This window comes from Anomalospiza imberbis, chromosome 5, assembly GCF_031753505.1.
Source record: "Anomalospiza imberbis isolate Cuckoo-Finch-1a 21T00152 chromosome 5, ASM3175350v1, whole genome shotgun sequence".
NCBI lineage: Eukaryota > Metazoa > Chordata > Aves > Passeriformes > Viduidae > Anomalospiza > Anomalospiza imberbis.
In genome coordinates, this window is record NC_089685.1 from 41,875,945 (window position 1) to 41,891,424 (window position 15,480).

At 40.0% G+C, this 15,480-nt stretch overlaps 1 long non-coding RNA gene across 2 annotated transcripts; it reads left to right on the forward strand.

The window, feature by feature from the left end:
- Positions 1 to 2,043: 2,043 nt before the first annotated feature.
- On the forward strand, positions 2,044 to 14,612 carry LOC137474075 (uncharacterized). 2 transcript variants are annotated; one of them, XR_010999129.1, is made up of 4 exons: positions 2,044 to 2,340; positions 6,282 to 6,397; positions 8,920 to 10,953; positions 13,880 to 14,612. It is a non-coding gene; the product is annotated as an uncharacterized lncRNA (long non-coding RNA). The 2 variants fall into 2 exon arrangements; XR_010999128.1 differs by lacking the exon at positions 13,880 to 14,612 and adding an exon at positions 11,044 to 11,197.
- Positions 14,613 to 15,480: the final 868 nt, after the last annotated feature.

The window sequence follows — 15,480 nt, forward strand, 5'->3', positions numbered from 1 at the left end:
TTCTTAGAAGGGCTCATACAAAATCAATAACAGCAAGGGTAAAAATCTTAGCTTTGTAAATAATACCACATGAGGTTCTGAGCCCCACAAAATGGTAAGAGAAATTGTAGTAATGAGGCTGAGACATTGAATCACAGCAGAAGTATGTTGCCACATACCATATATTAAGGTAATAGTCTGCTCCAGGCTGGTGGCATTAGCACAATATGAATCCTCAAGCAGAGTCACGACCAGCACATTCCCTTTGGCTCACTGTGTAGAATAAGGACAGGGCTTCACCAAAAATGTATGGGCTTATTTGCAGACAAAGCAGGGAGGATATTACAGCTTCTGGCAAGGCAATGAAATATGCAAAGCCAGAAGGAGCAAATTAGACCACAGCAGAGAGAGCAACTATCTCCAAGCAAGCTTATGCTATTTTCTTACCCTGGCACAGTAGTGCAACAAACCCTTGGAGTGTCAGAAAGAAGCAGGCTGAGAAAGGTGATGGGAGGATACTGGAGATGCAGCATTAATTCAGTGTGATCAGTCACTCAATCACTGAGTTACTGATTGTCAAACATAACCCTGCACTTTCAGAGAATACAAGCACACAGAAAAAAATTAAGAAAAACAAAGGTACATTAAGAGCATGCATGAGAAAAGCAAATACTGAGAAAATAGTAAGGACCGAGAATGACAAACAGAAAAAGAAGCACAGGAATAAAGCCAAATATGCACAGTACAAGCAGTGAACAGAAAGAAAGGTAAAGACCTAAGTAAAAGTAGTGATTAAAATAAAGGTTATCCCACAAATCTTTCTGCAGTTTTTTTTAGTCTCTGAAGAAGGAATTCAGTTGTAACAATTATCTTTCCAGAAGGGAAATGAAGACCTGCCTTGACTAACAGCTATACAAAATTTATAATAGTAAATCATAGACTTCTCTTCTTATATTGATATCTTTCACAGCTACTGCAAAAAGAAATCTGAAAATGCAAATGACAAAGCATCAAAATCTATCAAACAAGTAAAAAAAAAACCTGGAAAGAATACTTTTTTTTAAATTTTAGTGAACTTTGGGTGGTGGCAACAGAAAATTCTATAACCTTGCTTTGTTATCACTGAATCAACTGTGCCAGCCTTTAACATATGCAAATACTTGTGCATTACTGATAGCCTGATGTGAGAGCAGGAGTAAAACTCAGTCCTTTGAAGTCTTCTCTCAGTTTAGGATTACAGGATTACAGTCAAGATTTAGTACAGGAGGATTTCCCTTTACAAAAGGGTGTAGTTTGCACCAATATTTCTTGTTGCCATTGAAATAGATTTCAGATAGCATAACCCAAATGTCAAGGAAAAACAGTTTCTGTATTTTTCTAACACAGTTTCAACCTGAAATATTAATGGTATCTGAAGAAAAATCATGTTGCACTTCTGAAGGACCTCCCACACTTATCTGTAAAAATTTTCTGTTATGAAGAAATGGCTATCTGAATTGGCCCAGCAAACTTCTAAGTCAAAACTCAAATTAATATCTCAGAAAATTCTCTTGGCAATAACAAATACATACAGTTTCTTTGTTGCATCTTTAAAAAGTGTAACAAAGCACCAGGTAACTAGCCATTGAACAGCTGGCTTTGACAGATTACTTGCCAGGAGAAGTGTTAGGTAGTTAAACATCTCTTTCAAAATTCCCCTGGGATTATTTCTATGGACTGAGGAAGTTATAAATGGAACTTCTGATTCTCTACCTCCTCACTCAGCATTCACAGCAGACTTTAGTGTCAGAAGAAGTGGAAAAGACTTCCCTGAAACAGATGAAGACACGTGCCACTTATTAAAGGATTGCATTAGGTAAATCTTTACAGACAAACACTGGGGGGCTGGATGAGTTCTAGCAAACAAGGCAATACCAAAAGGTACTAAATATCTTTTTCTAATAACTAAGCCAGGAATCTATCATACATTATAGAACTACTTCAAAATAAAAGCAAGAAAACTGCCCCTCCTCTTCCCAACAATTAAGTCTTTGAGACATGAACTGTAATCAAACCCAGCTTATGTGTCATATTTTGATTAAATCAGCATAGAATCACTTCCTACTAGACAATATTTTGTGCTACTGATTCTCCTGTCAAAACCATGGACTGTGATACACCAAGGTCATGACTGTTGCTCTGAGTGTGCTCTAGTGCAATGTGGCATGTCTAAGAAAAAGCAACTGACATAGTTTATTTTTTTTTTTTCTCTGAACTTGTAAGAACTCCACTGCAGCAACAAAAACAGCTCCCAGCTGGAGCCAAAATACACCTTCAGCCTCAAACTTCACTCTTCCAGCAGCCTGAATGACACATAGCAAGGTAAGAAACATAACTTCAATAAGGTAGTGAAGGAAGTGAAACAAAGATGAGGTTAATGTCCTTCCTTCCTTCCTTCCTTCCTTCCTTCCTTCCTTCCTTCCTTCCTTCCTTCCTTCCTTCCTTCCTTCCTTCCTTCCTTCCTTCCTTCCTTCCTTTCCTTCCTTCCTTCCTTCCTTCCTTCCTTCCTTCCTTCCTTCCTTCCTTCCTTCCTTCCTTCCTTCCTTCCTTCCTTCCTTCCTTCCTTCCTTCCTTCCTTCCTTCCTTCCTTCCTTCCTTCCTTCCTTCCGAATATCATTTTAATCCAAACATTCTAATTAGCATATACTGTACAGCAGGAGTTCTTACAAAATCATAGGCAACTGAATAAAAGCTTAAAGGCCTTGGATTATATTTTAACACCAGAACAGAAGACTTTAATCAGGTCTGCTATGTCTGGCACATACTGAGAGTTAATTAGGTTTAGCAGTAGTAATCATAATAGAAATGCTTGGATTTGGGGGTCTGGTGTTTTGGGTTTTTTTCTGTTTTTACATCAATAGCAAGACATGAGGAGAACTCAGCTTATTCTTTCAAGGTGATTTTTGTGCTACCTTGGGGCTCTGAGGATTTATCTTCCTCTGGTGTATTCTGGTGGTTAAATTCCAGACTGTTACTGTCCCTGACTCTGCCTTCCAGATAATTACTTAAATGCATGGCTGTATCAAATCTGCATTATGCTACCAGGTTAAAACTGGGACACAAGACATGTGCTGTCCTAAATTAACATGCAAAGCACACATTTCGCTCAGGGAAAGAAAATGTTGACAAGTGGCACCTACAAAAGGACATGCATGTGTGTCTCCAACATGAATTCTTAGTTAACCCAAAAAACCTTCTGTTCTGAGAAGCATGTTTTCTGTTTTTTTATTTGTTGCCAGTTGATACATGACCCAGTCCCAGGGACTTAAATCTCCTTAGTTTGAATAAGGATTGCAGAACTATTCCCTTAGGTTGCATGTTGTTGTCCTAAAGAGTCATTAAAACTATTGATTATCTGAGGTATTAACTTAGTTTCTTCACATTTCCAGTTTGAAATGCATTATAGGAAGCATTTCAACTCAAGCCAAAGAACTTCATTTTCTTTCAGTTATTATCCTTCTGTATTGTAGAGTCGCAACTTACCAACTTCCCTATGAAAAATTTATTTATGCTTCAGCACAGTAGCATCAGAAGCAACCAGCCAAACAAAAACAATAAAAAAAAAGCATAAAGGCCATAAAAAAATAATGCAGGGGGGTTGAGCAGAAGGAGCTAAGCTACTTCCACACTAAGAACTGGCCTCCCAGAAGAGACATTGAGTACTTGCATGATTAGACCAATGAAAGTGATTTCTCTTTGGAATGAATTTATGACCCACTTTCAAATCCCTGAAGAAAACGGGGATTTAAAATGAGAAAGCTGAAAAGCCACAATAGTAGCAATGCAAATGTCTGTTCTTTTTCTCAGTTTTATAATAATGTCATGGCCCTGATGTTAAAAAAAACCCTAACAGTGTGTCAGTGATGTGCTGGAGGCAATGAAAGTTATCAATCGGTAATATGAAGGGGATTTAAGCAGCTTAATTGAGGGCAAAATTCAATTGATTAATGGGTAGGGAAGTACTCACTGACGTGGGGGTTTCAAGGAATTACAATCTGATTAAAATTCCATTTTAGAAATGAAGGGATATAGGATGCTAATCAGTACTAAAGCACAGATTATTAGTGCCAGCTATTTGAAAGAGCTGGGACTATTGTGATAAAAACAAAACATGACTCCATTTTTGTGAGGGGGAATAATTTATATATTTTGAGAACTGGAGCACATAAGAGTAAACAACACCCATGCACTTAGCTTGCTGATCTCTGGCTGTCATTTTTCACCTGAAAACATAGTTGTCTTTTGGTCAGCTTTGGTTAGGAAGGGAAAATCTGTATCTCTTCATTCACCTACAGCACAATAGGATTCTGAATGTTCACAAAGCCACCTCATGAGGCCCCAGAGTCTTCTGCAAAGCACTTCAGACTAGGGTACTTTTGGAACAAATGTGGATTTAGAGACTCTGCCAGAAAAACGGGAGTCTGTAAGAATATTTCTTTTAGACATGTTATGGTAAGATAAAATCAGTGTCTATAGACCTAATGTATTTTTTTTCCTTCTCCTTATTTTAGGATGAACATCTATTTGGGCTAGGAATTTAAAAACTCAAAGAAACCTTTTGGTAAAAGTAGCCAAGATCTGCCTTATCACACTTCTGTCCCCACAAAGTGGCAATCTCATGGGAATGCTTGAGAAAGAAAGTTTTAAGGCAGTATTTCTCATCAGTTCCTAAATTAAGCAGACCATGACTGCACTGCAGGATTTATATCATGGTTTTAGTGGCTACAAATTTGAGCTTTTCCAAACCACACTTGTACAGTTTCTGGAATGCACTGTCTTGGGTTTTGTGTGTTTTCCTTCAGCTCTGCTATTGACAGCATTGGTTTGCTCTGGCATGGCTTCTAGTTGTGAATACAAAGAGCTGTGACATTTCAAAAGATGTGTAAAGTCATACTCCTTTCACTGAAGCCAAACATCTGTTATCAATTGCAGTAGTGAGCACTGATCTTAATTTGGAGTTATTCTGGCAAATTAAGTCAGTTTCTAAAAATTTATCAAGACAACATTTAACTGGGTAAGAAACAAAGAGAATACGTGAATAATTCCTAATTGCCACATACCTGATTCTACAGACAAGAACAGTATTTGGCCCTGAAGCAAAAGAAAAATATGTCTTAATTATTTCTAAGTACATACCTAGAGCCTTAAACTAGTTACTTTTATATTTGTCACTTACATTTTTAAAATTGTTTTTAAAAAACCCACTTCCCTGATCTTAATGAATATAAATTCATTTGAGGGAGATGATTCATTGGTACAAAGAGGCAATAAAAACCCAAAGAAATAAAAAACCCAAAGAAACAAACAAAAAACCAAATTAATTTTTATCCAGTGAGGACCCCTAGCATTCAGACTTCTATGGCCTCATTTAGGCAATTTTTAAATTCTGGAGATGACTTCATACTATGAAGCAGAAAATACCTGGGGCAAAATAAACACCTTGTAGACTTGAAAAGATTGCATTTTCCTCACAGGCTTGTTGTTTTCCTGCCTAAAATAAAGAACGTCGATAGCATTCTAAATAGAGCTAACAAGTCACTGGAAGAAGGTCAGCAGCTCTTCAGATGTGCCTAGCTTTGTAGTTTACCTTTCCAGGTAAGGAACAGTCCTTTTATGTGAGAGACAAATTACATTCACCTTAATGCCACCGGAGAGCTTCTAATGGACACTGCTTCTGACTTTCATCCCTCTCTCTGTCAGAGAGACATGTTCCTGTCCTGAAAGGCCTACTGGAAGGAAATGTACATGGTAGAGGTATTTCAGCAGTTAGGGTGAAAGCTGGGGCTTAGCAGACATTATTCAATGACACTAGATGGCAGAGCAGCTGTTTTGAATTTGTTAAAATGGCATTTTCCTGAGAGCTTTGCTGTTACTGTGTTTTATGACATCTCAGTTTAAAATGGTGTTGACTTAGATATCTATACCAGCTTTTGATTTTAAGGAGTTTCCTGGTTGAAGACTGAAGTCAAAAGAATAAGAGAATCAAAATAAATTTTATCACCTAACCTAAGGGTGACAAAAAATTAAGGGGAACAGAAAGAACAGTCCACCAGCCCATTGGCCGCATCAGCTAAAACTCTGTTCCTTTGATAAAGGAGGATATAAAAGTCTGGGGTCTGGGAGAAGTTATTGAATAGTGAAATGAAAAGCTTTTGGACAATTCTCTGAAAGAAATGTTCAGAGATTTGATGTCAGAAGTTTGGGATTAGAAGAGTGCTGGTTCTGGGCTTCAAGAAATAGAGAATGACACCTCCTGCTTCCAGGGCCTGACTGGGGCATGGCCCCCCCAGCTCAATGGCACCCTTGTCTCAGAGCTCCTCACCTGGACTACTGTGGACCTTTCACTGGTAGCACCTTCCCACCACCAGCACAGCCAGAGGTTGGTTTTCACCTTGTAGTTATCACTGTGCAGGATAACTGCTCCTTACACAAATCCAAATCAAGCCTAAGGCATTTGCTCTGCATAGCCTTTGGAAAGGTGCACATGCTGTGGCTTTTTAACCCTCCATATCCCAGAGAAGCACAATATGTGCTAACAAGATCAATTGCTCACCCAGCATTGCTTCACCTGTCAACACAGAAGCATTACAAGTGTCCTTGTAGGGATGAAATTGTTATTGAGCCTCAATGAATTTCCAGGAACACCCACGCTTCCTCTAAAATAATAAAATTACTCTGAAAATATGAAAAACGTAATTATGGAAAGCAATAAAACCTTTCCTGCTGCATCACTTTTTACTCAAGTCTCTGCTTATAACTTAAAAAGGAAATGTACTATATCCTTGCTTCCATCAGACACAAGGCAGAAGCATTTGCAAGCATAAATTTCATCATTGCGCCTTTGTATCACAGAAGAGCTAGAGAAAAAATGTGAGCAAGACAGCTTTTACAACAGTGTGCCATGAGATGAGGTTGGCAGGGCCTTCCTTCTGATGTTTTTGGGTCAGCCAGAGAATGAGTCAGAATGCAAAGAGAGCCGTTTAGAGGAGAAGTGCTGTCCTTTGACTCTAATGTGTGTTTAGGGCCATCAGCCTTTCCCCTGTCAAGTGCTGTTTCCAGCAGAGAATCACAGAACCATAGAATGGTTTGGGTTGGAACCGACCTTAAAGATCACCTAGTTCCAATACCCCTGCTATGGACAGGGATGCCTTTCACAAGACCAGTGAAAGGCATGTCCAGCCTGGCCTTGAACACTGCCAGGGATGGGGTATCTCCAGCATCTCTGGCAATCTCTTCTAGTGTCTCACTGCCCCCTGAGTTTGGGAAAAAAAAAATCTTAACATCTAATCTAATTCTCTCCCATTTTAGTTTAAAGCCACTCCCCCTAATCCTGTCACTATCTATCCATTTAAGAAGTCACTCTCCCTCTTTTTCATAAGCCCCCCTGAAGTACTGGCAGGCTGCAGGGAGGTGTCCCTGGAGATGTAGGATGTACCCTGCTACCAGAAGAGACTGCAGGAACACATCTGTAAACACAGGTGGAAAGATCATTTTGCAACTCTGCAAACTGGACAAAGCCCACAAAGAGAGCTGAAAGAATGAATTAACAAATTCAAAGACATGCCAGCATGGGAGTTGCTATGGAAGCAAAAAGAAATATTTTTAGACTGTTCTTGCATCACATATTCTCCCACACAGAAACTCCCATTCCCTCAAATTACCTTTAACGAGGAGTGAAAGAGGAGCATCTCTTCACCCCATCATCCATTTTGCCTGTTTCTAAGCTGGTGGTGAGCCCACGTGGGACTTCCACAGCAATCCCTTAAGAATCTCACAGCTGGTAAAAACAGAAATATGTATGTGGCTGCTATATAGAGAAGGCAAGCAAATTTTTGTAATTTGAAATCCATAGTTACGTCTCTGCATTCCTGTAATGAGTGTTCATTTGTTTGGTTTTTTTTTTTTTTCCTGCAATTTCTGGAAGTGCATCTTCCATAATATTAACTCAGATACACAGAACTAATGTGCAAGAAACAGAAAAGGTGCCTTAGTTATGCTATATGTATTATACAGAGGACATAAACAGACCCATGTTTCTGCATAACTGGATGATTCCCTAAGGAGTAATTAGCATTTTGGCAGAGAATCTTGCAACTATTTCTGTATTTCTGCCAGAGAAATTTGATGGGGAGAATCCTGGTTTTGGTTGCTAAAAAAGAAATTATTATATAATATTTTAGTGTAGCTACAAGATATACTTCAAGGTAGGTAAGGTAGCAAACTTTGTTGTTATCTGTTTGCCAGTGACCTCCTCCCTTATAATCTCTTGCTGGTTTTAATGATAATGTTAAGTTTAAATATGAACTGGACAGAAAGAGAAGTGCCAAAGGATGGTCTTTGAGAAGTATTGCCCCAATCTTAAAAATCTACCTTTTTAAACAAATGTATTATTAGGTTGCTACACAATAAAATTGATTCAAAGTAGCATTAAGAAAGACATTCTTTCAGGACCAGCAGATACATCTATCACCCAGAGGAAGGAATTTGGACAGTATCTACAAGCCAGTGGGTTGTGGGGCTGTACAAAGACCTACACAGAGTTGCCATGTTGCAGATAAGAATCACTTTCACAAAGCCACTCCAGCAAGTTGCAGGATGGTGGGGAGAGAGCCCGAGACATCCGGTCCACACAAGTTCCTCTTTATAGTCATGCTAAGAAATGCTACGCCTCAGACAAACCTTCCCACAGCAGACGTTTCTTCCTAAATCCAGTGCTGTGCTTTAAGAGGCTGTCACCAAGCCCCCCAGTGCAGCTGGGGGTAGGCATTCTCAAAGCCTTAATGTTTGCTTCTACAATAGACTTCTTTAGCTGAAGAGGGGAGTAATGCTCCCCTCTTTGGCTAAATGTTATATGCTGTGAAACGAATGGGGGATCCCACACTTGTTCTTTTCACTCTGCAGCTCTGCGTCACAGCCAGCCCTTTTTCTCCATCCCACAGGAGAAAAAGAAGATGCTGAAGCAGCAGAACAGATGACTGCAATTTCTCTGTTTCCTAAGAGCTTGGGAAGGCTCCTGACAGCCTTTCCATACTGACAGAAGTACTACTGCCCACTCTGCTAAAGGCAGTGAGACACACCAGAACAGCAGGCTGGAAATGAAGGATTTGCTCCAGCAGCAAACAGACAGAAGGTGAAAGGAAACTCCTGGGAAGGAGGAAGGAACTCTGTTATGAGGGGAAGTGAGGTTCAGGAAGAGAGCTGCTGATAGATGTCTAGTGAAATCAACCTCATCCATTCTACTTCATTTGTTTATTATGGCCTCATCCGCATCATATCAACCACTGTGCTTTATTAACAGAGTGAATTATCTTGCAGGTCTCAATAAACTACTGGCTGACATTATGTTTTGGCTGCTTTTGATTTGATATAAGGTGGGAGTTGCAGCAGAAATCACTGAAAGGAGTGGATATCACCATCTATCACATAACAGAGTGATTAATGGTACTGCTTTGACCTTTTTCAGTTAGCTCCAACAAAGAAATAGAAAAGCAGCTTCTCTCTGAAGCCCTTCTTGGACACACCTTCTCTAGAGCTAACTTGATGTCTGAGGGGAAGGACATCTGATGTGGCCTCCATCACTGGGAGGACAGAACAGATGGGCCACACCCATCAAAAAATGCAGCTGGGAGCAGAAGTCCATAAAGCTTTCCTCTGACATGGTAGGAAGAAGAAATGCTTAGGGAGGGGTAGTTTCAATCTGGGGCCCCTCATACTTTATTGCTCTGAAACATGGTGTGCAGAGCTGGAGCTAAGATTTTTAAGTGCAAATGACTTTCAGTTTGAAAACAGGGTTTAAAGTTACCCATATGGTACATGCTGCCTCTCCAGGGATAATTCACTGAAACATATTAGAATAGAAATTTGTGGGAAACTTTGTATGGCCTCCCCTTGCAGATTACTAAAAATGTGTTCCTCTTTCACTTTTTATGAGTCCTGTTTTTCTATGGACTGTTTACTGCCTCAAGTTCTAAGGTTTACACCTTCCCACACTGCTTTATCATTATTTTCTCCTCCAATTATGCCTTCAAAACAGAGTTAGATCCCTTTTATGCAGCTCAGCAAACATCCATGCTACTGGCTTGGCACAGGAGGAGTTCCCACCAAGCTGAGCCATGTCTGAAGAAAATATCCAACACACCATCTCCACTCAGGGAAGGTGGAAAACATGAAATGTTGATGGACAAGACCAATTTGTTTGTAGCAACTTAAACATCATTTGAGACAACAGTTATAGGTCCAAAATCAAAACAGGAATGGGCAAGGTGTTTCTAGACTTGTTAGTAGGCCAGTAGGAGGAGGACAAGAAATAAAACAAAACTACAGCACACTGTTCTTCAGCGTGACAAAATTGGATTGATTGATGGGAACAACTGAGATCTGCAGCAGTGAGACTGATCTGGGGAACAAATAGATTTAACTAAGTGGTTTAGCAGTGACTAGGAAATGAGCATCCAACAAAAAAAGGGTTTTATCAAAACTCTCATAAAGTTTGCAGCAGGAAAGAACATCAGTGACTGCAGCAAGTGATGATATTTTATTCTGGAGAGACACCTGGGTTGGATAAGGGCCACTGGAGTGATTAATCAGGTGAGAAACTTAATCTACTTTCCTAGGCCATGGAAGCTGGGAACTCTGTAGTGCTGCCAAGTATAGTATTGCTGGGTAAAGTGTTTGCTCAAGTCAGAAAAAGGCTGCATTGTTCTAGAAACAAAGAGTGTGTTGTCCAGCTCTCCTACTGCAGTGCTGTGCTACACCTTTCTCACAGCACATCATGGAAGTAAAAATGGATCCTGTCTGGGAGATATTTGTCCTCTAAACAGCCCAGAAAAAAAGGAGAGAATCTCCTTGAGGCACAAGACATGTTTATGCCTGGGGCTGAGACCTTGCTTCCTTGGCAAGGCGTTTTTGCTGGCAAGAGACAAGAAATCACTGCAGGTAAGTGAAATAGGAATTGGGTTTGGATCCACTAACCACATCACACCCATTTAGTCAGTTCCTTCTGTGTTCCTCCCCTAATACATACAGGACAAAACCTCAACAAAACTGCCCTGAAGGAGCATAATGTGGATGAAGCCACGTGGTGCTACTGCATGTAATGCATGCACTGCAGCTCTGCTGCTGAAGGACAAGGTTGTAGTGATGTGGGAAGCATGCAGGGCTTTGCCTGTGCTCCACTGGCCCATGCTACACAGGGACAACCTGGCACTGCAGCAATAATGGCAAGAGGGGTAGGTCAGCAAACCAAGGACTCATCTTCCTTATTGTAGCATGGGCCAAATAAATCTACTTTTGTTACATTTTTTGAACAATATTTTCCTTCACAGAGGCTTTCAATGTGGATAGAACAAATGGAGCTGGGATATGTATTTCACAAAGAATTTTAGGACAGCAGGATCAACTGTGCCAATGAAGGCAGAAAAGAAGGGAGTTAGCAGGTAGGATATAAAAAATGTGAATTTTCTGGCTTAAAATTATTGCCATTTTTCCTTCTTGTTTTCTGCTAGCTCTCTTCCCAGTTGGCTTTGTGACAATTGCTTTTGCTGCTCACTTCATCAGTCACTGTGTAGTAGATATTATATCAAATAAAACTGTCTGCAGTGGAGGACACACACTCTTCTGTTATTATTGTTGTGAGAAAGTTAGTGTCAGTAATCGTTCCTTACCCAGTTTATCTGCCTCAGTGATCCTTCCTTTACTAAAGTAAAAACTTTTCTTACACACTTTCAATTCTATTCTCTCACCTCAGTATTGTGATGAAAAGGACTCCATAATTGTTACAGACATTCAAAAGTGGTTCTCATTAAAGATACTGTTAGGCATTCTTAAGAGTAGGACAGTGATATAAAAAAACTTTCCTTTGCCTTACAGCATTAAAAAACTCACTTCTTCATTAGTGATAGAAATGGTTTTTTCCCCATCATAGATGATGGTCCTAATATTGGTTTGTTGCCTATTATATATATATATATATTCTCAGTTAAACCACGCCATACATATATTTTTATATAACATCAAAGTGATACATAAGACACTTAGGACAAGATTAAAATGAACCATGCTAAAATGGCAGAATAGTTTCGGCATATTGACCCTAAACAGCAGTTCTGGAAAGTCTTCCTGATGGCACTGATTTATATCTGTCACGTTTACAACTCATAGGGGAACTCCAGTCCAACCTTTGGGGCTCTCAGGACCATAAGGTCCTTGGGTGCAATTGCACATACATTATGAGCCTGGCATTCAGTGTAGCATCTAGGCAAAACCAGTGACCCCTGAGGACATACATGCTGCATGGGCTTAAACCTGTGATCACAACATGGAGCACCAAGACTATAGTTAGTCTGAGCAACATTCAGCTTCAGATTAAGACCCCGAAATGTGGATGCCTACTTATGTGTCAAAACTCCCACCACACTCATCAGACATCTAGACAGGCAGGAGAGTGTCACCCTGAGATGGACTGAGCTGCCCAGATATAGAAGTCTAATGCTATTTTGGTTGTTGTGGGATCTCCTCCCTGGCTTTTAACTGCCACACCATGCGTTGAGTATGTCCTATAGGTCACAGGTCATTTCTACCAGCCTTCTGCAGATATTCAGGTGCTCTGAGCATAGTAAATGGCTTTGTGTGGGCAATTGAATTGCATCCCTAATGGCTGGTAAGCTGAATATCACTCTCAGCTCCAGTGAGACCATGCTGATTAGATGTACCCTGACCATAAAGGCAGGTACTTTAATCTCAATCTGAAACTCACCACTTAATTAACAAGAAAAAATGCTGATGGCAATATCCATTTGTACATAATTACTTGTTGGTCAATATAGTCATTCAGGGAACCAGGGACTTGATGTGAAGCTTTGCCTAAACCCAGGACTCAGACATCTGTATTTGCCTCTGAACCTTAAGAGTGTATCTAGGCTACTAAGCTATGTACTACCCAGAGGACAAGGATGACATGTCCCTCCCTTCAGCATGAAGAGCCCTATGCAACACGGGGAAATAGCAGAAAAACATATAAAGAGGATCTTGTCTGTGAGATCTAGCAGCCACGGTTTACATGTAGGTAGGATCTGTCTTCTGGACTTCTCTGTCCCCAGGACGTGCTCATGTAAAAGAAACAGAGAGGAACAAGGCCAGGTCCAGCTCCCAAAGCTATCTATCATGTTATACAGCCAAGATGCTGCCTCACTGATTAACTTGTTGGACCCAGGAATCCATCAGATAATCACAGATTCATGCAATGTTTTTATTAGGTATCTTGTGTTAGGCAGAACTTCAGGGTCATATAGCACAGGCCATTATATTTTACCTGTACCTAGGTCAATAATTTGGGCTTGATTAAAACTTGATCTTCCAGAAAGACATCCAGAGTACGTAACTAATTGCTTCTCCTGGAAGCCTCTTTTGAAGGTTAACTTCATAGTCATGGTTTTAAAAAATGTGCTCTCTTTTTTAGGTTGAATTTGTTCAGCTTGAGCTGAACAACCATTCACGTTATGTTTTTATCTAGTGAGTTCAACAATAGTATTCCAAACAATTCTTCCATGCTGGTTCTAGTAGTCAGTAACTGAGACATCTCTTAATCTTCTTTCTTAGCAAACTTTGATTTGTCCTTCCTCACCCTCACTGCAACTCAACCTTTCTAGCTCTGAGTGGCTCCTGCACCCTCTTCCAATATGGCTGGCCTATTTTTAAACTGCCATCAACTGACTTGCAACTGTTTTGACCAAGGGTGTATGAAAAGGTTAAACCATGACAGGTCTTTGATGCATCAAACATTGGCCAAAGTGTTGCACAGGTTGCTCATCTGGAATAACTTGTTGCTTTCTTTTGCCTCTCTGATACCCTTGTCCTTTCCCAGGAGTGGAGACTTCTGAGTCTGTGCTTAAGACAGAAGAGAGGAGAAAAAAAAAAGGAAGTGAAGCCCTCTAAAATGGGAGGGTGATCCACATGGCTCTTAAGGAAAGGAGCAACAAGGGCTGGTAGTGGTGGACACTGAGGGTCTGGAGTCCAGAAGAACTTGCAACAAAACCAAGAAAATAGCTTTGTTTCAGAGCTGATTATAATTTTTAAAGCTGGTGAAACTGAATGGTTTCTAATACAGATCTGCCTCCTTATTCCTCTGGTTCTGAGCTAAAGAACAAGTAGTATTACAGAGTGGAATTGCCACAATCAACCCCCATGCTACGGCTGCTAACAGGGAGTTAGCTGATGCAGTGCATTGGATGTACTTGATGAAGTGGCAGAACAGGCTAATGAAATTGTTGTTCACTCAGGCATGTGAAGATTTTGACTATAATCTCAGTTCTGAGTGTTCTTCTGCTTCCAAAAGTAACTTAATCATAATGCATTTCAGTTTCCTCAATATCTTTCCCTCCCACATGTATCTACCTCTGTAAAACCGGGGCTTAAAGTTATCATATCTTTTAATAAAGAGCCCTGAACTCACTTGTACTCTCTAGGCATTACTTTCATCTCTTTCCTATTCTCTCAGAGCAGCAGTGACAATGGAATTAGGTGCAATGTTTCTGCCTAATTCCTGTGGATAAATATTCATCCTACATCCAGTTTTCCCCGTGCTCTCCCATTCAAGTTTAGAACAGGCCCATAATTGCCTAACCCCTGGCTACATGTCTCTAGGAATAACTCTGGTTAATAAGTACTGTATTCACCCTGACACCCAAAATGCCACCGGCATCTTTGATATGATGCTGTGGGGACAAAAATTGCAGGAATGTAGGAATCATTAGAGTGTAAATTAAATGTTGTGTTTTCTAGAACAGACACTTCATGCAGCTGCCGAAATAACTCTGCTGAAAAGCAGACCAGCATGCCAATTTTCAGATTTTCAGATCTTACACTGTGCATACCAATAATTAGTAAATAATTTTTCACTTCTACAGCTGTATTATTATACATGCAAAATCTGAATTTATTTCATGAAAAGACACCTAAACCTATCTTGTAAATAATTCAGTCATGTAACCCTACAGGAAGGTTACTGAGATCATAACTGATTTTCACTTTTGCCTATATGAGACAGAATAAACATTTTGTGTTTTACACCATACCCTATGAAAAAAGTTAATTTTCCTCAAGGTTTAATATATCAGATTTGAGTTTCATGTCTTACTATGTTGAAGTAAAACATCAGTTTCATGTCTCACTATGTCTACTAAAACTAATAGGGTTAGTTTTGCTAGATTCAAGTCACCAACTTGGTCTCACGCCGACATGCACAATCATACTTTGGGTCAGAATGGGTCTTAAAGTTTTGCACCTCTCAACTTTTTATCATAAAAATACAGATAGTATTAATAGCTACTAGCATTTCCAGCATCACACTTGACTTCTGGAAGGGGATCCCCTGCAAAATTCCAGAATTGATGTCTGCTGGGGACAGCCTCCGTTTAAGTACCAAGTGAGTCCTTGCAGGGAAGGGCTCATATTCAACATCCCATC